Genomic DNA, 24,125 nt, shown 5'->3' with positions numbered 1-24,125 from the left:
TGAAATTTGAGAAAAGGGGCTCAAAGAGTTTAGGTTCCTGCCCAACATCACAGAGCTACTCAACAGTGGAAGGAACACACAGCTGGGTTAGATGTTTAATTTTTCTACCAAAATCCCCTTATGTGTCTCTTCATACACATGCCATTCAATGCTCTAATCGCACGGCATGTGATGCCCTACTACACAATGACTTCTACCAGTCTTCCCATTCCCTACCACTGAACTTCCCTCCAAACCTTGTTAACCCAAACTCCAGGCACTCAGAACTCCCCAGTATTCACCAAGAACACCTTCTTTCCAGCTACTGTGTCTTACTGACTTGCCAAAATCTCCCCATGCTTTAATCCCTAGCCCAAATGTCACTGTGTCTGGGAAACCACAGGTCTTACCCTCTTCTGTATTCTGGCACAAATATTCAACACTCCCATTACTTATTTACAGGCTTTTCTATCCTACTAGACTGAGAATCTAGAAATCAGAGAAATCTACTCAGTTCTGTATTCTCTCACACTGCCTAACAAGACACCTGGCAAATGAAGACACTCAAAAAATGTCAGCTTCATGAAATATTGCCAGCAAATGCTGAAGAGTGTCAATGTGCCAAACATTCTGTACAAGTATGACATTAACTGTTAGATGACTGGTCAAGCAACAAATAAAATATTTAAAACATTTTAGACGGAATTTAAAAAAATAAATCAGTATATCAACATTGACAAAGTAACACTGGTACGGAGAGTAAACCAAAACAAAGGAACAGCCTTTCTGGAAAAAGTGACATATCATAACTACATCGTTCAAAGAGAAGTCTACCTGGTAAAGTCCGCTGCCATTTGCTTCCATTCAGTACGATGAAACTTCCCCAGAGATCTTGGATATGAGACAAAAGATCACCCTCTGAGATTTAAACTTGAAAGAGCAAGAAGCCTCCGAGGTCTGTAAGATTTGACTGTATTCTAATTAACGGCAAAACATAATTAAGGAAGGGGTTTGGCCAGGGATTAGGAACATGGCAAGAGGAGAATCCCTGAGCACATTTTGGCATCCAGAGGAGAGGGAACCTCAGCCATTGCAGTCGGTCTTCCCTGCTCTCCCTGCATGAAACCAGTGACTGCTCAACTCAGCTCTCAGCCTTGTTCTAACTCCAACTGCGCCAAACACCTTCCGACTGGGACCTGACACATCTTCCTGCCTTCAGGGGAAGAGGCGTGGACCGAGAAGAGGTCGGTACTCAGGTTCCCAGGATGGTCCTATTTATTTCTGTAATGTAGTTAATGTGGGCATTCTTGTTACACACTCTGTTTAGTAAGCTTAGTTAATATGTTTATAGGCCTGAGAGATGAATCCATTCTCAGCGCACTGGAAGGGGGGAAAAAAAATCATTGTTTCTGGAATGCAAAGTAGTGAATAACCACCCATGGAAGGAAACTTTTTGGTAGAGTCAGCTGATCCTTGCAATTCATGTTTGCTTTAAATTTCAGTATTGTGTCTATCATCATTTCATGAGGGTAATCACTTTTGGTCAACAGCTTTTACCAAACAGACAACAACTTATTCAGCAAGACTCATTATCCTCATGTAAAACTCTCCTCTTACCTCTCAGGTTAGAAATGCCATGGAAACAGTGTGGTTTCACCATTACTAAATTAATACTGCCTTTGCAGGGCTGAAGCTAATTTCTGCAAAATTTAATTTGCAAAAACCAGCCCAAGGCTACCAGGATATAAAATTCACTTGATGTGTTAATTTCATACTCTAGAGTCCTCATGCCACTGGTGGGTAGGTGATCTCAATTATGTAAAGTAGGAGAGTGTCTGACTTTACTCAAGCAATCCAAGACATCAGCCCTCCTCCAAGCCCAGCAGGGAGCTAGAACTCATTTTACCTTCTGCCAGCCAACGGGATAACAAGGATTATCCTAGAAATTAGCCAGACTGCATAAATCATTTCCAGTATGTACAGAGCTCAATCACAGGGCACCAGCATGCCATTTAACAAACTTTTCTTCCATATCCTCAAACAGAAGGGATGCTTCTAATATGGGCAAATAACAACACAACTCAATCAGCTCCAGCTGGATCTGAAATGTATAAAGTGCTTTGGGTTCCAGGTACCAAGCCTGGTAACTATAAAAAGCAACAGGTGCAACCCCTCTTTGCACAGGTCTGTGTTCTTGGAAAGAATTGTGCCAGCTTCTCTAAAATTAACATATTTAAATGTTCTGGTATAAAATACTGTTTATAAAGACCATGAAATAATGACAAATACCCATATGTATATACAGTATGTTGACAACTATATAACACACACACATACTCACAGAAAAAAGATGAAGAAAATTCTCCAAAATTTTATCAGTTTTTATCTCTGGTTGTTAGCACTTGAGGTGATTTTATTACCGTCTTTCTATCCAAATATTACATACAGAATATATACTACTTCTAATTGGGGTACCCTGATAAAGCAGAGAAACCTTTGGTTACAAATATAAATATCATTCAATTTATCAGTAAATGAAGATTTCTATATATACTTTAAATTAGTAAACTGTTCTACTGTTACAGTGAGCTACAATTTTTCTACTAAAGGCTATGCGACAGCTAACTCAATGCAGGTACAAATTGACTGTATCTATTCATCAGGGAAATAAAAATTATTATGATTCGGAAAGGTAATACCTACATGTCAGCAAATCAGTCTGGAAACAAATTTCCTTCTTGCTGGTTCCCCCCAGTGTGTTGTTGATTTTTGGTCCCTGACTAAACTGTTATCTCTATTAAACACAGAATTGTTGGATTTCCAGGGCCCATAAAAGAATTAACTCAGACCGGTCTTTCATTGTCAGCAAAGACACTTAGTTTGTGTTAATAATAATACTTATAAAAGTCTTCCCTATGGTGACAGCCCTGATGGCATAGTGGTTAAGAGTTCAGGCTGTTAACAAAAAGGTCGGCGGTTCAAATCCACCAGCCGCTCCTTGGAAACCCTATGGGGCAGCTCTACTCTGTCCTATAGGTTTGCTATGAGTCAGAATCAACTTGATGGCAACGGGTCTGGGTTGATGGTGACAGCAGTAGCACTTCAGTCCTTAGCCAGAAATTTCATTTTCTTGTCCATAAGACTATGAGAATGGTATTGCTAGCCACCTCTTGTCCCAAGCCCCTTCCCTCTTTGATCAGCACTACACCAAGCAGTTAGCAAGAAATCAGTAATCCGTTATTATGAATTTATTTATTTATCCAGAGTATTATCATTTGAAAGAAGCTGCTACTCCCTGTTGATCATATGCCTCAATGATCTTTAATAAAACCTTCAGGAATATAAAATTTAATCCAGAGTCTTCTTTTTTGAGTTATTTGTCTTTCAGGTTAATGTGTATTCATTCATTATAGAGTCCCTTTAAAAAAAAATCCTCAGATATAGGTAAGTTTTCCAATGATCACTTACTCCTCAGAGAAAAGGAAGTTGCTGCTTCCTGGTCAAATCGGTCAGCAAAAAGAACCCCTGGCTCTCAGTCGTCTCTCCATCTGTCCAATATGTGCAGGAAGGCCAGGACTGGGGAGGGGAGAGAAGACCCAGGCCCAAGGCAGTGGCCACAGGGACCATGACTTTTCAGGAGGCTCCACAATCGTGCCAGGGAGTTCTTGATGCCAAGTCTCCTACAAAGTAGCCCCTGAGGTACTAGGCCATGTTGGTGCTAAGCTCTAAATTTCACCAAAAATTTAAGCTTTTAAGCAGATATAATGTTTTTGAGGGGAAAAGAATCAAGAGAGGTGCCATTTCTGGAAAAATACCAAAAAATAAAACTTGGACAACAAAGAAATGTAAATTATTCCACTAAAGATACTGAATTTTAGAGTCTAGATTTTTATGAGTAAACAAAAGCACTACAGTACCCCAGAGCTAGAATTTTAATAGATATAAAAGGGGGCTTTTTAATGCCTTAAACTTTCATTCATCAAATATTTATTAAGCACCTACCACATACCAGACAAACATATTGGGACACTTACGCATTTGTTCACACCTTAAAGAGAGTCATTTGGTGTAGACATTCCCTAGGTTTACCATTTCCCTAGGAGGTACACCGTAGCCCCCATGTCAAATGATAAAAGAAAGCCTAAGAATAAAGTGAAATAATGTGAATTCCTGGACCTTTCTGATACTTTTATATATTAATAACCAACTCCACATCAGAATAAATTTTAAGAAGTTGGCTTTTGATTTTTTTAAATGGATTTGCAAACATGTGTCTGCCACTAATATGATCAGAATAAGAAATATATTTTAAGCATTTACCTGTCAGACTCTGATTGGCCCCGATATGTACCTGCTTTGTCTAATATAACTTGCTAATAAAATCCATCAACATGCAAAACTAGCCAGAGCACCCACTCAGCACAGAGGCCAAGACAACTATAAAAATAGTATATTTAACAGTAGCTCTTTCAACAAACAAGAACCCAAATCAGATCTCACACTCACTACCTTTTCACACCTTCCTGAATTGGTTAAGCAGATAGAACACAAGCTCATCCTGTGTCCCTCTCTGTCTCAGGGACACACACACACACACACACACACACACACACACACACAGTCTCCAGTGAAAAAAGACAGGAAACTAATGAGTAAAACAGCAATTTGCCTGCGTCCAGGATAAATAGCCCAATTAACGTGTCGGTCTTTTCTGCAATATCTATACCCATAAAACAGAAGTAGAGGATATAGTCTCTTCCTTTTGAATGCGGCCTGGCCTGGGTAAGTTACTTGGCAATGCTGGACTTTGACTGCCTCATCTATAAAACGGAAGTTCTAAACTGCGTGGGTGGTTCCGAAACATGCAAACGGACATTCTGACAGCTGCATCAAAAAGAGCCTGATGGAAATCCCATTTTCTAGCCCCACCTTACACCTCCTGAATCCAAACTGTGCGGGGGCAAGAGGGAGGGTAGCGGGGCAGGGTGTGACGCACGCCTGGAAGGGATATTGTAACAAACAGCTCAGGTGGCCCTAGATGTGCAAACTTGGAAATCACTGAGCCCTTTTGGTGCCTGAGGTGAAGGGAAGGCCAGAAAGTCAGCACCTGAGACATCAGGCTGCTCTGCTTCTCCAAGAGGCCCTCAGAGAATCACTGTGGCACCCATATGGTTAGCTGCCCCCACCAGCAACAAATCTCCAAGGTGGCTTGGAGAGTATGGGGCATTGGAGAAGCACTGATGAGGAAAAATGGGGAAAGTGCCCCAAATGTAGTTAGGAAAACCAAACGGCTCCCCTTTACAACACTGCCTAGGCCTGTCCCTAGAAAGTGGCACATATCTTAATAGAACATCTCCAACACAGAGGATGATGATAAATTTGTAACAACAGAAAGAAAGTGCTAAATACTCCAGTCTTTATCATAAAAGTCTTCAAAGATAACTCAGCGTTTACCCCTCACTAAGCACTGTTAAAGAAAATCTCTACTTGGCCAATTGCCTGGATGAAAATCAGTTTGAGAATGAACATTTGTACTTAAGAGAGTCAGAGCTACGTATTAGTAATTCTAATACGCTTCCTATTATAGCATTTAATGGAGGGCGATGCAATAAAGAGAAAAAGAATAAATAATATCCAATCTATTACGTGGACACATCAAGTCCATCACATTATTTTACAATGAGAGACTTGTTTTTGTACTGCGACTTCTAGTAACCTAATATTCTGCCTCCTAATGGACTGATGCATCTTTCAGAGTGTGGATTAGAAGCCAGAAAGGCCCAACTGCCATTTATAAAACAAATTGAAAATAATAAACAGTTAATACTCCCTTTATCTGTTTAATCCATTTGTTATTTAGAGCCGGTCAAGGGGATCACCTCAATGTAGGAACACACACTTTTAGACAGAAGGCAGAGATTCAGGAAAAAGAAAATGCTTCACATTTCTCCCCCAGCACTACTAACTATGCATATTTTAGCACATTTTATTAGGAAAAGGAAGAGAAATAAAAATTAGCAACCTAACAAACACCTGCGAAGCTATGTGTGGAGCGCTGGGACACTGAGGAGAGATATGCAGACATCTGGCATCACCTGTCAAACTGCCAAACCACTGTATTTTTAAGCTATTCAGACACTTTCTAAAAAAGAAACAAAAAATCCTACAAGCCTGAACTGTGAGGCAGGATAGCCTACTTGCAACTCAGCCCTTGTCAGACATAATACAACAGCCTCAAAAGGTTCAATAGCCTTTTTCTAAGCCTATTGTGTTGGTTAGTGACTAAAAATAGTATGGTTCAGCAGGGAGATCACACCGAGGAATAATTCCTACACACTAAACGACTAACAATAGACAAAGGAAGGAAAAGAACACCAAAATGTATTTTCTTTCTGCGCCCAAGCTCCATGGGTCACCTCCCTACCAGAATGCCTCCAGGTTCCTTCCTTTACCTGAATACATAACACTGCAATTTAGCCCATGCATCCTGCACAGGAAAATGGGAGCAGGCCTTGGTAGCTGAGACACATATTTCTATAGTATTTACTGCCATTATTTAGAGAACTTTTTTACTCACTGAAATACACATGATGTTGATTCATTGTGCATCTGAATACCTGGGGAAGTTTTTAAAACAGATGTCAAGGTTCCATTTTTAAATATCAGGCACTGGTATTTTCAGAAGATCCTTGGGTGTTTCGGATGGGCAGCTAGGGTTGAGAACCACTGCTCAAAACTGCAAAGGCTTTCAGACCAAGTCAGTTCCACTGCCCAGGCCAGAGAGGCCAACAACAGAAACCAGTGGGGAAGGGCTAAGTATTAGGAACCAAAACTGGCAAAGGAAGCCACCAAGATGGCAGGAACGCCACTCTTGAAGACCAATGCTGGACAAAACAAAAATCAAGGCACTACAGGCAACTACCAAAAAAAAAAAAAAAAAGGCAGATAAGATCATCAGGAAGTGAAAAATTAAAAGCTGAATTTTAATGCTCCTTAATCTCTAATTTCAATTTAGCATTTGCTTTTCCTTTCTCAATAGATTTAAAAAAAAAAAAAAAAGAGAGATTCTTATTATGAATTTTTACTATGGGGACAGGACAAGGCCAAGATGGGAGATAAAAAAAATGTGTCTTACAAACAGACTTTCATTTGGCTTTTTCAGAAAAAAGGCATAAATAAAATAGCTAGATCTGTTGGAACAAACATTACCTCATTAAATTCTCACAAAAATATTACGAGAGATCATTATCACCATTTTGCCAATATCAAAACCAAAGTGTATAAAGATTAAGTAAATTGCCCAGAGTCACAGTTAATAATCTGCCAGCCCAGATCACAAACATAGTTATACAACTCTAAAGCAAAGGTTCTTTCCACTAAATCACACTGATTCCAGCAAGTAGAGTTGCCAGAATGTTTATCTGCAAATACATGAGCTATGAGCCTGGGAGCCCTACAGTGACACTTCACTAGGCTGAGCTCTAGTTCCAGCACTGGCTGGGCGGCTCTGGACAAGTTTCTTCATGGTCTTTGTGTCTCTGTGTATCTGCATACCTGCAACAGGGAAGACAGTAATATGACAGAGTCATATTAAATGAAATGATGCCTGGAAAGCGTTTAGAACAGGATTTAGAGCAGAAAGTGCTTAATAAATGTAGCTATTATCACTGTATTAGGTATAAGAAAAAAATCAAATAATCTGATTTTAGAAACATATTTGTTTTATGTTAGTAGGTAATTGTTACAGATTGAATTCTTAGAAACATATTTGTTTCATAATTGTTAAAGATTGAAGGTATTCTCCCAAAATGTGTTGAAATTCTAAGCCCTGTCCCTGTAAATATGACCCTGTTTGGAAATAGGGGTTTTCTTTTAATTAGGTCATACCAGAATAGGGTGGAACCTAAACCTAACCACTTTTGAGTTGTAAAAAGACTAGATAGACCCAGAGACACACATATACAGGGAAGGTAGAAGACATACCAGGATTGTCTGCAAGGAAAGGAACGCCAAGGGTCGCCAGTAGACACCAGAAACAGGAGAGAGGATCACAAAAAGAATCTAAGTAGCCAAGACCCAGATTTGGACTTTCAGACTCCAGAACTATGAGAAAATAAATTTTGGTTCTTTAAAGTCATTTACTTGTGGTATTTCTGTTACATCAGCACTAGGTAACTAAGACAGTAATTAAAAATATAATTTTAACATATTTTACTATACATTTGGTAGACTCTCTTCTCCCATCTCTCTCTAAACATCCTTATAAAATGGATGGCTGCCATGCCTTTACTTCTACTGTGCCTCAGGTATGAAGTGGATCAAATGACCCAAAAATTGACAACATCCTAGACCTTAAGAAATGTCTGAGGTGAGAGGAGTGTTTGAGTTTGGACAGATGATCAAAATCGGGTCGCTTCATCTTAGTCTACATGGAACACATCATTAATTACCAAAGAAATGGTTTTCAGAGGAAAAACTGTTATTTTACTTGAGAATCAAAGCAAAATCTTAACACTATCCATTGTTCCTCACTGAATCCCTCTTATGAAACCTTCCACTGATAGTTCCTCAAAAGAGAAATGTTTAATCAAAATAAACAAAGGAAAGAAAGCAAACTGTCACACTGAGATCTAAAACTTACAACATTACAATGTGTTTTGTGAAAAAAGCCCTGCTGGCTTTCAGGTTCATAAATTAAGGAGGGTATCAGCACCCTTTCACTAAGGAAAAATTCAGGATGAATTCCTTATAATACAGTGTTGTAAATGCCTTCAGATAATGACACTGTAGAAGACCCCTACAGAGTTTGGTAATGCATTTTATAAACATTTTGTAATAATAATGTCTTAAACACTAACTTTCATATTAGCCACACTTACCTTTCAGAGGTTAAGCAGGATTATTTTAACTAAGAAGCCACTTATGGTGAAGATCTGTCTAATTAGGAAAGGATCCAGTGTTCATAACACTCAGGAACAAGTGTGTTTTGAGAGGCTTGATACTTCAAGTGTGTTTTTGGGGCATGAATGGATTGATTACTCATTCAATGCTTATCAATCTAAAAAATGTTGAATGTTTTAAGTATCAAAACATAATAATAGTTTCATCAAGTTTCATTAGGATTCTCTTTGGTCTTATACAAGATCAATATGCTTATCCTTAAGGATGGTCAATATATAGATATGTAGATATCAATATACTCAATAAAAATGTACAAATTATTTTTTCTGGTTATTCTCATAACCTCATGCAGAAAACAGAATCACATTCTGAAATATCTGCAAAAGAAGATGAAACAGATGTCCTAGTCATTTCCTGAAGTCACCTGCCCTCAGGGCAGTGCCACAGTGAATTCTGACAGTGCAGCTCCTCCTGGATGCATAACTGCTTAGCTGTGTAACCTTGAGCCAATCACTTAATCTCACTGGGCCTCAGTTTCCTCATTTTTATAATAGGGATAAAAAATACCTATTTCAAAGCACTGTTAGGAGATTAAATGAGGTAGGTAAACTACCTAAAATATCACTCATTATACAGTAAACGGTAAGTAAATAAAGCTGCAATAATACACAAATAATCATTAGTAGGAAGAAAGAAACAGCCCGCAAGCATACTGCAAATGAGAGCAAGTGTCTGCATCTGCACATTCATTCTTAAAACGCCTCTTGTGCAATCAAGTTGATCGGGGTTACATTTTGGGGAAACTTGTTTGTAATATAACTGAGAAAAAGCAGGTTGTCATTTATTCAACTAGACAGAAGCTAACGCTGAGAAAGAGCAGAAATTGGAAAAAGGGAAAGAAAAGGAAGGAATGCCTAGTTATCAGGAAAAGTATATCATGCAATTTCTTTGGAGTCTGATTAGCATAAATCAATCTACGAGAAATCAGATTAAGGAACAAATTCTAGTTTGTTCAACTAATGGGTGTAGGTGCTTGAGGCTTTGGGAGGAGGAGACCCCGGCACTGCCCTGGTGTAGGAAGAGAGGAGGGCAGGCCGCAGGACTTTTGCTCAGTCTGCCCTCGATCCTTGGTGACCTCATAAAATACTCACACCCTGTGAGGCCATCCCCAAATCCTTCAAATTATCTTTCTACAAACAGTTTTGTTATAGTTAAAGCATGCCAAAAACACATTCATTCACCCACTTAAATGTGCCTGCAACATGCCAGGCACCCTGAGGACACAGATTTATGGTCGGCTCAGCTCACTAGCATCCCCTAGTAGTTGAACCTTTCATTAGAGCTATTTGTATATACATTTTTTTCCTTCCTTGCTAGATTATAGACTCTCGGAGGTGATGAGCCACATCTTAATCATATTGTTTCCCTTGGCACCTAGCAGAGTGCTCCACTCACAGAAATTACCCAATAAATATTTACTGAACTAAATCACCCTCAAGTACGCAGAAGAGGAAAGTCAGCAGTCTCCTTCCCTTGGGGTCTTTAAATGTTAAGATCATCTGCCTGAGGTAGTTAAACCTTTCCAAATCTGGCAGAAAGCTGGGATTTAAATGAAATACTTTCAACATAACCTGGAAAATGTTTGCGTTAACCCACCTCAAAATTCCATGCGTATGCGTGTAAGTGGCAAAGGGAGCTCTGGTGGCCCAGTGTTTTTAACCAAAAGGTCAGCAGTTCAAATCCACCAGCTGCTCCTTGGAAACTCTATGAGGCGGTTCTATGCTGTCCTATAGGGTCGCTATGAGTCAGAATTAACTTGACAGCAATGGGTTTGGTTTAGTCTTAAGTAGCAAAAATGAACTCAAGGAAGAGGTATAAGATCATCTAAACTTTTCATATATTAAAAAACCAAAACCAAACCCATTGCCGCAGGGTCGATTCTGACTCAAAGTGACCCTATAGGACAGGGTAGAACCGCCCCATAGAGTTTCCAAGGAGCGCCTGGTAGATTCAAACTGCCAACCTTTTGGTTAGCAGCTGTAGCACTTAACCACTACGCTACCAGGGTTTCCAAACTTTTCATATATAGGCTAATTCACTTCCCAAGGTTCAAACACCTGCATTAAGCATCAAGCACCATGATAGTTCAGTCTCTCATTCCTGACACCCTGATCCTGGCAACAGATAGCACAGTGCAGCTATAACCAAGCAAACAATTCTCAGCTCAGGATTGTTTCCCAATAGAGAGATCCAGTAACTATGATGTTTCTTCAGAAACTTGGGCAGTACAAAGAAGAAACTTAACATTCTAAAAGTTTCAAGTGAATGGAGATAAATTATGGTCCCTCTAGAGTTCTGGGAGTTCCTGGGTGGTACAAATGGTTAATGAAAGGTTGGAGGCTTGAGTCTACCCAGAGATGCCTTGTAAGAAATCCCTGGCAATCTACTTCCAAAAGATCACAGCCATTGAAAACCCAGTGAAGCACAGTTCTATCCTAACACACATGGGGTTGCCATGAGTTGGAATCAATTTGAAGGCAGCTGGCTTAGAGTTCTACTGGCTATATGAAGTCAGCCATAAAGAAAAAAGGATAGGACCCAAAGGAAGCCTAGCACCATCCTGCCAATACTTTTTTGATTTCAGAAGGAGAGAAGGTCAAAAGTAAACTTGAAAGCAGAGAGAGGAGGAACCAGAAAATCAGCTTATGTGGTGTCTGGAAGATAGTCTAGGCATCAGAACAACATTTTCTGATAAGGAAATGTGTAAAGGTTTCAAAATTCTTACTAGAAATCTGGAAGCTAACATACACACCACAGCAACACTATAGTACCAGGATCTTGGAAAATTCTATTCATCGTTAGAAAGACAGGAATTTGGAGTTCAGCCCAAATTTTTCTTAGTAATCCCCTAATGATATAATTTTATTTTCCCCACATACCAATCTCTTAATCCTCTGATAAAGAAGCTTCTAAGCCTTTATGATAGTTAAGTGGTAAGTCCTAACTTCACCAATGGGAAAATGAGAACATAAAATGGTAAAATCATGTATACAGGATTATGCAACAAGTCATCAACTAAACGAGTGTGTCATCTCCTCAGTCCTGATGCTACAATTTAGAGAATGTGAACAACGTACTTTTTTTTTAAATTGTGGTAAATACATGTGTAACAAAACATTTGCCATTTCAACATTCTTCACATGTACAATTCTGTGACATTAATTATGCTCACCATGTTGTTCAACCGTCACTACTGTTTCTAAATTTTTCCATCTCCCTTAACAGCAGTTCAGTGTCCCCTAAGCAATAAATAATACCCTTCTCCCTCCCTCCCATCTCTTCCTGGTAACCACTAAGAATGTACTCTTATAAATTCATGGGCAAAAAAAGGTCCTTACAAAAAATAATAAATAAAAGAACAACAACAAAAATTCATTCACATTTTTTCACAACAGCTATACTATATCTGTGATGTTCCTTTAATTGGAGTACAAGCAAAACCCATGTTAATATAGCATTTAGAATAGATATTCAGCTCAAAAAAAAGACAACCTAGACAGAGTAGCTTACTTAACAAAGCAAAATTTTACTTCCAGGCTGTACTCTTAACGAATTCACCCCATCTGTATCATAAGCAACTCAAACAGGGGGTAGAGGAGGAGGGGCCGATAACTGGAGCTGGACTGACAGGATGGACCTCAGACCAAACGCAAAAATAAAATAGAGACATGTAAATTTAAAACTAAAATATGCAAATTAATTTCCATAATTGTAGCATGGGGAAGTCTTTTCTTAGCATGAGACTCAGTTCAGAAACTATTAAAAAACTAAACTTTGAGGAAAATAAAAAACTACACCATGACAAAAGACATCTCAACAAAGTTAAAAGGCAAACTAAGAATTGGGAAAAATACTTAATTGTAATATGTGAAGAAGGGCTTACATCAAAAATACAGAAGCTTAAAAAAAATCAATACATGTTATAATCCAAAAGATAAGTGGGCAAAAAAAAAAAAAAAAAAATACAAATGGCCAACATAAAGGGGCCTAACCCCGGCACTAATAAAAAAAATTAAAATTAAAATGATGAAATATTTTTTACATTAAGATGAGAAAAAATTAAAACACTGAGATTACTCAATGTTGCTGAAGGCTATAGGCTCATTCACAAGTCACTGATGGAATTATAAATGGGCATAACCTTTCTGAAGAACAACTAAGCAATATCCATCAATATTTTAACTTCACACACTCTTTGATACATTCCAAGGTATTTATCTTAAAGAAAAAGTTGTCCTCCTGAAACTCAAAAGTGCAGCAGTAGAGAGGGAGTAATTAGACAGTGTGTCCAGGCAGCATGAGGTGGCAGAGAACCACCTTATCATCCAGCCTCAGTCTTGACCAAGGAACCCACTGGGACAAGCAGAGCTGGGCAAAATGCAGGTCTTTCCTAAAAACAAATTTCGGTAACACCTCCCATTCTCCACGTTGGAAATGTAAATTGTCTTTTATTTCCACACCAGAATTTACTTAAGCTCATCTTTTTTACTGGTGCTTAAGCCAAATCTTTTGATTCACATTTACAAGGATACACTGTCTTTTCAGGCTAAGAATCCTTCTCTACTACCGTTTTCTCCATTCCTCTTCCTCTTCTTCCTGCAAGTAGTTTCACAATTTCACCACAGAAAATACATATATTCTATGTATTTGTAATTCTAATAACAAAATGTGATGGAGCTCTACACCCTCTTTTAAGTGCTTATCCTCTTAAAATATTTTAAAATGGAAGCTTCCAGGCTACAGACTTCAAAACGCACCAACACGCACAAAAAGCTGTGGAAAGAAAGACAATAAGGAGACGTGACAACTGAATGCAGGACCTGACCCTGGCCTGGATCCTGTACTGGAAGGGGAACAATACTATAAAGGACATGTCGGGTCAAATGACAAAACTGGAAGGCAAATGATAGATTAGGTATAAGTACTGAATCAATATTAAATTAGCCAAAGCTGATAACTATTCTCCATTCTTAGGAAATACACACTGAAGTACCTAGGGTCAAAGGGCCATGATGTATGTAACTCAGCCCTAACTGGTTCAGAAGAAAACTGTGTGCAGGGAGAGAGACAGAGAGAGAGGCAGAGACAGAGAGAGGAGAGAAAGAAGGAAGGGTAAAGAGAGAAAACACAAAAATAATAAAACAAATGAGACAAAATTTTAATAAGTGATCTGGGTAAAATGTACACAGGTATCCTTTGTACTACTTTTATTTTTGCAGTAAGTTTGGAATTATCTCCAAATGAAAGGTTGTTAAGTACACACCAACCAACACACAACTCTTCCTACACATCAGGTATAGCACTTGTATTTGGCATTCTCCACATACTCATCTGTTCCTAAGATTTACGCTTTACAAACTATGAAGAGACAGAAAAGGGGTGAAGAGCTTGCTGGATAGGTACTCGCAGCACTGGGAGTGTACACGAACTACTGTGCTGAGGCACGAGAACAGTGTGAGGGTAGGGCAAAGGTGGGAGCCCTCGAACCCTTAACAATGAGACAGATGGTGGAGCAGGAATCTCAGGAGTGACAAGGAGAAAAGAATGAAAAACGGGATTATTTGGCAGGTTTCAGAATGAACTTCTCAATAAAAACATAAACTGTTCCTCCCCTTCCCACATTAGTGGGATTATAGGTATGAAACAATGGTGTCTCCCATACTATTGATCTTTCAACATAAATTAGTTTGCTCAGACATGCATGTATTTAGTGATACTTCTAATAGCTTATAGATAGAGGTACAGTTATAATGACAAATACCCTCAAGAAGGCAGACACTCAGATTTCTGGGTCGGAGATTTGAACAGAGTCCTGAAGCTTAAAAAGAAAAACAACAATAAAAAATACGACTGGGCCCATACTATATGCCTGATACCGTTCGAAACGCGTTGCTTTGATTATAACATTTATCTTCAGAACTATTATTTTCACCAAAATTGTTTCTGTCATCATCCATTTTCCTGAAGAGGAAACTGAGGCACAGAGATGGTAAATAACACAGCTAAATTAACAGAACTAGTAAACGGCAGTCTGGATGTCAACCCAGTCTTATTCTAGAGTTCATGATCTTACCCACTACACTATGCTGCCTCCTTTATAAAAAAGAAAAATTTTTGCTTTTACATGCTTACTATAAAACTGTAAATTAAAATCAATTTTTGATCATTCAAAGACAGATACCAAATGTGCTGCAGGGTGGTTAATTCTGAAATGGCTCCTTCACAAATTCATTATTATCTGCTGTTAAAGAAAATGTACTATTTGTGAATAAACACAAGTACGAGAGCAGCTTGGCCTTTAGTGAATACCTAAGGAAAGTATTTCAGGTAACAGACCCCTGGGCAATAGGCAGCTGGGCCTCAGGAGGAAATCTTGGTTCTCTTCCTCCACCCGCTCCCCCTCCTCCATCATCTTCCTTACAAATGCCCCTCTCCATACCCCATTCAATCAGGGAACAACCACGATGTCCAATTTCTCTACGAGAAAAGCAGCCTTTGTCAAGTTTAGCCACCAATATGCTCAAGTACAAACCAGTTTTAAAAACCATATCCTTTAACCATAACCAGATCAGTCCCTGGAGAAGGACATCATGCTTGGCAGAGTACAGGGTCAGCGGGAAAGAGGAAGACCCTCAACGAGGTAGATTGACACAGTGGATGCAACAATGAGCTCAAGCATAACAACGATTGTAAGGATGGTGCAGGACCAGGCAATGTTTCATTCTGTTGTGCACAGGGTCGCTATGAGTCAGAACCTACTCGACCGCACCTAACAACAACAACAACAATCCTTTTAAACAAATTCAGGGAAGTTCACAGAAACTCCTTACTACCTCCTTTTGAAGCCCCTAATTTGGGCAGTTCTAAAGTTCCACCGTGCTTTCCGCTCACTTTGGAAGAGTGAAAAAAATCAGAACATTCTATCTGTGGGTCACTGTATTAATAATGGCCTGTGACATAAGGCTAATTTCCAAAATGTGAAGACAGTTCATATCCCCACTTTCCTCCTTCATCATTCTGACACCAGCCACTCACCTGGCACTTTCCCTCTCTGACCCTAACCACCCAAAGTTGGGTCTCCACAGATTAGGACTCTGTCCTTCTAAAAAAAATTCTGTCCTTCTACTCCCTATCAAATAGGCAGATGCTAGCCTCTCTGCTGGTTCTCCCTTCCCCCGGTGGGTTCAATAATTTACTAGACTAATTCACAGAATTCACCGAGGCTATTACCAATACTTACAGTTACCCATTTATTATAAGCAGAAAGGATACAAGGGAAGAGACGCATCAGGCAAGGTCTGGAAGAGGGCCTGGCAGCATGAGGCCTCCATTGTCCCCAGGGGCATGCTGTACCCTCTCCAATGTGCATGCAAGTTCTTGCCAATCTAGGAAGCCTCAAAGACAGCACTCCAACGTCCAGGGTCCCATGGTCATTGGGGCCCAATGTGTATGCATGAATCAATGAACATGCATGACTGACTGCATCATGCCCCCTTCCCTTCCTAAGGTCTGTTGCCAGGATGGGGCCTGTGCAGTCCCCACTAATTAAGACATATTTAAGTGTTGTCTGGCTGCTTTAGAAAACAAAGGGGCACCTTGATTGCTCCAGAATTCCAAGGGCTGTGTTCAGAAACCAGAGACAAAGGCCGAACCAAGTTCTTTGTCCCACACAGACACACAGACAAATTTAACAAATCAAATGATTGTTTGGGGCAAGGAGATGACTATAAATCTCGCCCTCCCCACAGGCTTACCTCCAAAGGAAAAAAACAGCAGCTCCCGTGGTCACACAACCAGGAGCAGGAATCTACAAGAGAAGAAAGAGAGCCATTCAGATTTATAGAAAAAACTCCTGGTTAGCAGTTTTCAGAATGTGGTCTGAGGACCCCTGAGGGTTTCTAAGACCCTATCGGGGTTCCGTGAGGTCAAAACCGTTCTCATAATAATACCAAGATATTATTTACTTTTTCACTCGTTCTTTCACCATTACAGAGGGGAGTTATAACTGATAGTGCGAAACACTGACTACAGCAGCAGATAGGAAAATCTAGGTGACATAAATTTAATTAAGCTGACATTAAAGAGATTTGCAAAAATGTAAAACTGCGCCAATCTACTTACTAATTTTTTTTTGTTTTGGAAAATGGTTATTTTCATAAAATGTTACTATTTATAATAATGTGTAAATGGCTCATTACTGTCATTTTAAATTAATAAATATTTTTAAAACATCTGAGCTTTAATTCCAATATGGTAAATATCAACAGGTATAAACTACATAATCAAAAGCTCTTTGTGGTCCTCGATAATTTTTCAGAGTGTAAAGGGGGCCTGAGATCAAAAGGCTTGAGAACTGCTGCTTAATACTAAATTCTGTTAAACTGCATCTGCTTTTAATAGTAACCGCAATGGTCATTATTAAGTATTCCGCACTGACCACGTACGAGACACTGTGCTAAGTATTATATACACTATCTCTAAACTCACAGCTACCTTAAAAAAGAAAAAAAAAAACAGTCTCTTCTGCCTCACTGTCCAGATGAGAAAGCTGGGGTTCAAAGAAATTGGTTACTTACTTGCCCAAGGTTAATCAGGAAGTAAGTCACACAGAGCTGGATGTAAACTCAAGTATGTCTGGCTCCTAAAATCATGATCTTTTGACCATATCGTTTTTCAAAAATAATAATTACTAGAGTTTCTACCAACTAAGCTGAAGCAAAGCACCCTGGCCCCATCCTCTCAGCTGACACTATGGACTGGAAGCACAACAGTCTGGAATACACAAAGCAGATTCAAGGATATGAACATGGGTTTGTAGACAGTGCGGCTCTCTAACTCCTGGCAAATCCTGACACTCTACTTTCTACAAAGGACAGAATAGGCTCTAATGAGCAGGGCCACTCAAGACAGTCCTTGGTTTACACTTGTTGTCCCCAAAACCCACTGCCGTTGAGTCGATTCCAACTCATAGTGACCCTAAAGAACACAGTAGAACTGCCCCATAGGGTTTCCAAGGAGCGCCTGGCGGATTTGAACTGCTGACCTCTTGGTTAGCAGCAGTAGCACTTAACCACTACACCACCAGAGTTCTCTTGTTGTCCCAGCATAGTATTAATGGCACCTCCTTTCACGTTGAAAGGTGATATATTAAAGGGTCGCCTACCAAGAGGGCTGTAACTGTCCTTAGCTTTAGAAAACCCACCTTTGCCAATCTGTCTCAATTGTTAGGAAGCACTGAAATGAAACAGGTGATGAAGAGTTACTATTAAGTCCCTCAATTCTAGCTGAACTTAAGATTACGTGCAGAGGGAGAGGAAGGGTAAGAAAACCTCACTGACAGAGCTTTTGCAGCCAATCTTGCCAATTCTGATTTTAGAAAACCAAAGCAAAATATTTATCAACAAGATTTCCTAACATCTATGGCCAACTGATTTTTTTGACAAGGGTGCCAAGACCATTCCACAGAGAAAGAACAGTGTCTTCAACAAAGGGTGCTGGGACGACTGGATCTCCACGTGCAAAAGAATGATGTTGGACTCCAACTTCAGTTTACATACAAAAGTTAATTCAAAGTGGGTCAACAGCCAAAATAAAACAGCTAAGACCAAAAAACTCTCAGAAGAAAACAGAGGAATAAATCTTTATGACCTTGGATTTGGCAATGAATTCTTAGATATGATAAAAGCAAAGGTAACAAAAGAAAAAATAAGATAAATTGGACTTCAATGAAGTTAAAAACTTTTGTGCACCAAAGGACATTATAATGAAAGTGAAAAGACAATCCACAGAATGGATCATATATCTAATAAGGGTTTAGTATCCAGAATCTATAAAGAACTGTTACAGCTCAACAACAAAAAGACATACCTAATTAAAAATTGGCAAAGAACTTCAACAGACATTTCCCCAAAGAAGATATTTATACGGCCAATGAGCACATGAAAATGTTCAATGTCATTAGTCATTAGGGAAATGCAAATCAAGATCACAATGAGGGGGGACATCTAAGACAACTGGCATAATAAAATCTATTAAGAAAACATTCTGCATCCCTCTTTAAAGAGTGGCGTCTGGGGTCTTAAATGTTAACAAGCAGCCATCTAAGATGCATCAATTGGTTTCAACCCACATGGAGCAAAGGACAATGAAGAACACCAAAGATATAAGGTAATTATAAGCCCAAGACACAGAAAGGGCCACATAAATCAGAGACTACAACAGCCTGGAAACAGAAGAACTAGATGGTGCCCAGCTATAACCAATGACTGCCCTGACAGGGAACACAACAGACAACCCCTGAGGGAGCAGGAAAGCAGTGGGATACAGACCCCAAATTCTCGTAAAAAGACCAGACTTAATGGTCTGATTGAGTCTAGAAGCGCCCCAGTGGTCATGGTCTCCAGAACTTCTGTTAGCCCAAGACAGGAAGCATTCCCAAAGCCAACTCTTCAGACAGGGATTAAACTGGACAACGGGATAGAAAATGATAATGGTGAAGACTGAGCTTCTTGGATCAAGTAGACACATGAGACTATGTTGGCATCTCCTGTTTGAAGGGGAGATGAGAGGGCAGAGGGGGTCAGGTGTTGGCTGAATGGACACTAAAAGAGAGAGTAGAGGGAAGGAGTGTGCTGTCTCATTAGGGGGAGAGCAATTAGGAATATATAGCAAAGTGTATATAAATTTTTATATGAAAGACTGACTGGATTTGTAAACTTTCACTGAAAGCACACACACAGACCACCATGAGGTACCACTTCACACCTACTAGCATGGCTGTAACAATAATAACTTTTTTATGGAAAGTAAGCGTTGCAAAGGATGTAGACAAACTGGAACCCTCATGCATTGCTGATGAGAGTGTAATATGGTGCAGTCACTGCGGAAAACGGTTTGGCAGTTCCTATAAAAGTTAAACAGAATTATCATACCAAAAAAAAAAAAAAAAACCCCGCTACCATCAATTCCAATTCATAGTGGCCCTATAGGACAGAGTAGAACTGTCCCACAGAGTTTCCAAGGAGCACCGGGTAGATCTGAACTGCCGACCTTTTTGGTTAGCAGAGGTAGCTCTTAACCACTATGTCACCAGGGTTTCCCAGAATAACCATATGACCCAGCAAGTCCACTCTTACGTCTACACCCAAAAGAACTGAAAACAAGAACTCAAACAAATACATGTGCAGGCATATTCATAGCCAAGAGGTGGAAACAGCCCAAATGTCCACCAGTGCATTGATGGAAAAACAAATGGTAGAATGTACATATAATGGAATATTATTCAGCCATAAAAAAGAATGACATTCTGATACAGGCTACAACATGGATGTACCTCAAAAATATTAAGGCAAGTGAAAGAAGCCAGACATAAAAGGTTGCACATTGTATGATTTCATTTATGTGAAATATCCAGAATAGGTAAGTCTATAGAACACAAATGAGTGGTTGCAGGGATTGGAAGGAAGAAGGAATGGGAGACAACTGCTTAATGGACACGAGGTTTCCTTATGGGATGATGAAAATGTTTTGGGACTAGACAGATGTGGTGGTTGCACAATATTGTGAACGTACTAAATGTCAAAAAAGTGTTCAATTTAAAATGGATAATTCTACTATATCAATTTCACCTCAAATGAAAAAGTTTTTTAAACAGGTATTCTATGAAAAAAGCTACTCTTTTAGCTTGAAATTCAAACAATCACAGGCAAGCCCTTTTCTCTGAGGCAACCCCTGAACTTCGGTCTGCAGAAGTGTTTTACGCCTTCTTTCCATTTCTGCACACAATATTAAAAAGATGTGTAGACAAGTGTTGAGATTTCATAAAATTAATAAATTTTACTGCTTCATCAAAAAAAAAAAAAAATTCCTAACATTAATTAAAGATTATTGGGCATCATATGCCATGGTTTCAATCTTCACAAGCTTATTAAACCCAGTCAATCATTCATCCATCCATCCTTCCATCGAGCCATCCTCTCAGCAATATTTACTGAGTACCTCCTAGTCATCAGCCACAGTGCTGGAAACTTCGGATGTCAAGATGGAGGAGACAGGCAGTCTCTCTGCCTTGGAGGGCATCGAAGTGTGCCAGGGAATCTAGGCCTGTGATCAGGAAGATGGAAAAACAACCTGGGCAAGCCCAAGTAGAGTATCATTAGAGACACTAAGACACTATAAAGGATAATCTTCCACAATTAAAAAGAAATTCAAATTGTCTGAGCACAAAAACTTTTCAAAGTTTTAGAAACCCATTTTTTTCTCTACAGAGGCCTTCTGTTCTCCACATTTTTTTCATACTGATACATTATAAACCCCTCAACTTTAATTTATGAAGTACGTTTTTAAACATTCTGCCAATTAAACAATCTGTGTTTTGTGACTGCGTATCTTACAGTCAATTTCTCTAGAAGAGATCCTTTAAATTATGTTGTAATATCCCCAACACAATGAACACAACTCTATAAAAGCCATTTTTCCTTCCTCTTATACAGCAAACATCCTGTAAACAATTAATGCCCCACTCTTTTAACTGGTGGCTTTTGTTTACTGACAGGAAAATAAAAAAAACAGGAAAGGAAACTACAAATTCTCCAAGTAGCAATAGGGACTTGCTTCACTTCCTACGGAGCAGGTGGTTTATATGAGGCAAGTGGCTATTGTGTTTTGATTCATTTTGGCTTTAGAAGGAAAAAAAAAAAAGGCTGAGCAAAGCCTTCTCAAACAACAGAACTTGGGGTCCTTGAGTTGCCACGCAGATGGAAGGAGGAGGGAAGGGACTCCTCTCTTGAGGGTTCTCCCTTATTTCCCAGGTCTATCTCTAACAGGAAGCTCCTCACACGTTACAAGGAAGCTCTGTGAGAAAACCAAATTTACAGGCAGGGGGCATCTAGCTCTTTGTTCTTACCAGCAGGTTCTTCAGCTATTTTCCCAGTGAAAGGGAGTTTTAATAAAGTGAAGGCAAACATTTTCTTTACACTCAGAATAATAAAAATATTCCACTCAGCTCAAAATCAACAGTTTCTCCACTGACTTGGTAGGACAGGCTTGCTAATATTCAAGGAAAGCCAACAACAGAAAATATCAGCAAAAAGGATGATTTTTTTAAATTTTATTTTAATGAGATCTCTCCGAGGGGCATGGTCATAAGTACTGATTTACGTTTTCTATCATTTTCCTTGAACCTGTGAACCGTGGCCATGTACGAAGGTGATACCAGCCTCTCTTCCCCCTTCCAGGCCATGAGGCCAGCCAAACTTGCTTCTGCAAATCTAAGACATTGCTTTATGAACAACTATTATAGCTTATGTATCATCATTAAGGCCCAGGATAACCTGGGGCACACAACTCGAATTCTAACCCAGATCTCACCAACTCCAAAAGTACAGCAGATTCCTCAGGAGAAGGTTCCTCAAGGAGCTTCTAACCAAATATGGGATAAGTGCTAGATTTACATAGCTAATTGTCTTAGTCATCTAGTGCTGCTATAATAGAAATACCACAAGTGGATGGCTTTAACGAACAGAAGTTTATTCTATCAAAGTCTACTACGCTAGAAGTCCAAATTCAGGGTGTCAGCCACAGGGGATGGCTTCCTTTCTGTGTGTCGGCTCTGGAGGAAGGTCCTTGTCATCAATCTTCTCCTAGTCTAGAAGCTTCCCTGCACAGAAACCCCGGGCCCAAAGGATGCGCTCTGCTCGTGGCACTGCTTTCTTGGTGGTATGAGGTTCCCAAATCTCTGCTCACTTGCCTTCCCTCTTATCTCTTGTAAGATAAAAGGTGGTGCAGGCCACACCCCAGGGAAACTCCCTTTATATTGGATCAGGGATGTGACATGAGCAAGTGTGTTGCATCCCACCCAACAAACATTACAACAAATGTACGAATAGAAGACACAAAAGATAAACAGAACCTCACAAAAATTAAAAAAACTTATGCTCATCAGCATGCATTATTAAAAGAGTAAATAAACAACCAACTGGAAAAAAACTTCAGAAATGACTTATCTGATAAGGGTCTAATCTCTAATAACTATAGAAAAATTTAACAACAAAAAGACAATCGAATCACAAAATGGACAAAGGACATGAACAGAACCTTTACCAAAGAGGACACACAAGCATGTGAAAAGACGTTCACGATCACTAGCTATTAAAAACCAAAACCAAACCCACTGCCATCGAGTCGATTCCGACTCATAGTGACCCTATAGGACAGAGCAGAGCTGCCTGATAGTTTCCAAGGAGCACCTGGGGGATTCGAACTGCCGACCTCTTGGTTAGCAGCTGTAGCACTTAACCACTACGCCACCAGGGTTTCCATTAGAGAGATGCAAACCAAAACTACAATGAGATACCATCTTACCCTGGCTAAAATGGCACTAATTAAAAAGAAAAAAGATAACGAACATTGGCGAGGATGTGGGGAGACTGGAACTTATCCATTTGCTGGTGGGACTGTAAAATGGTACAACCTCTGTGGAAAATGGTATTGTGCTTTCTCATAAAACTAGAAATAGAACTACCCTATGATCCAGCAATCCCACTCCTAAAAAAGGAAAAAGAAAAACCCATTGCCATCTAGTAGACTCTGACTCATAGTGACCTCACAGAACAGAAAAGAACTGCCCCATAGGGTTTCCAAGGAGCGGCAGGTAGATTCGAACTGCCAACCTTCCGGTTGGCAGCCAAACTCTTAACCACTGCACCATCAGGGCTAGAGATCTGAAAATAATGACATGAACAGACATATGCACACTCAACGTTCACAAGCTGCTTTATTCACAATAGCAAATAAATGGCAACAACCAAAGTGTCCACCAACGGAAGAATGGATAAGCAAATTGTGGTACATACGTACAATGGACTACCATGCAACCACTGAGTCTGCGAAACATATTATAACATAAATGGACCTGGAGGGCATAATGCTAAGTGAAGTAAGTCAAGCATATAAGGACAAATATTATGTGATCCCTCTTTTATAAGAAGATAAAAATAGATAAATATAGAGAGACCAACCTTCATTGGTGGTTACCAGTGAGGGGGGGGAGGGGTAGGGAAAGTACGCTTTATAAGGTAAAGACTAGTTATTTGTGGTGATGGGAAAAGTGGCACCAGATGTGGATGTAGTGAGCACAGCACAACCAAAGTAAAAACGAATGTTTGAGTACATATGGGTGGGTATAG

At 39.5% G+C, this 24,125-nt stretch overlaps 1 protein-coding gene across 10 annotated transcripts in view; it reads right to left on the bottom strand.

The window, feature by feature from the left end:
- The window catches only part of SIPA1L2 (signal induced proliferation associated 1 like 2), a 254,858-nt gene that overhangs the window by 188,817 nt on the left and 41,916 nt on the right, over positions 1–24,125 (bottom strand). For 8 of the 10 annotated variants that reach the window (XM_049867910.1, XM_049867906.1, XM_049867905.1 and 5 more), the window contains exon 2: positions 16,695–16,747. The exons of 1 other annotated variant lie outside the window; for it this stretch is intronic. The gene's annotated coding sequence lies outside the window, so the exon portion shown is untranslated. Of the gene's footprint in view, positions 1–16,694; positions 16,748–20,937; positions 21,066–24,125 lie in introns of those variants that run through there. One more of the 10 variants, XM_049867907.1, reaches the window with a different exon arrangement.

Source organism: Elephas maximus, chromosome 24 (assembly GCF_024166365.1).
Source record: "Elephas maximus indicus isolate mEleMax1 chromosome 24, mEleMax1 primary haplotype, whole genome shotgun sequence".
Taxonomy (NCBI): domain Eukaryota; kingdom Metazoa; phylum Chordata; class Mammalia; order Proboscidea; family Elephantidae; genus Elephas; species Elephas maximus.
This window is presented reverse-complemented; position numbering and strand designations above follow the sequence as displayed.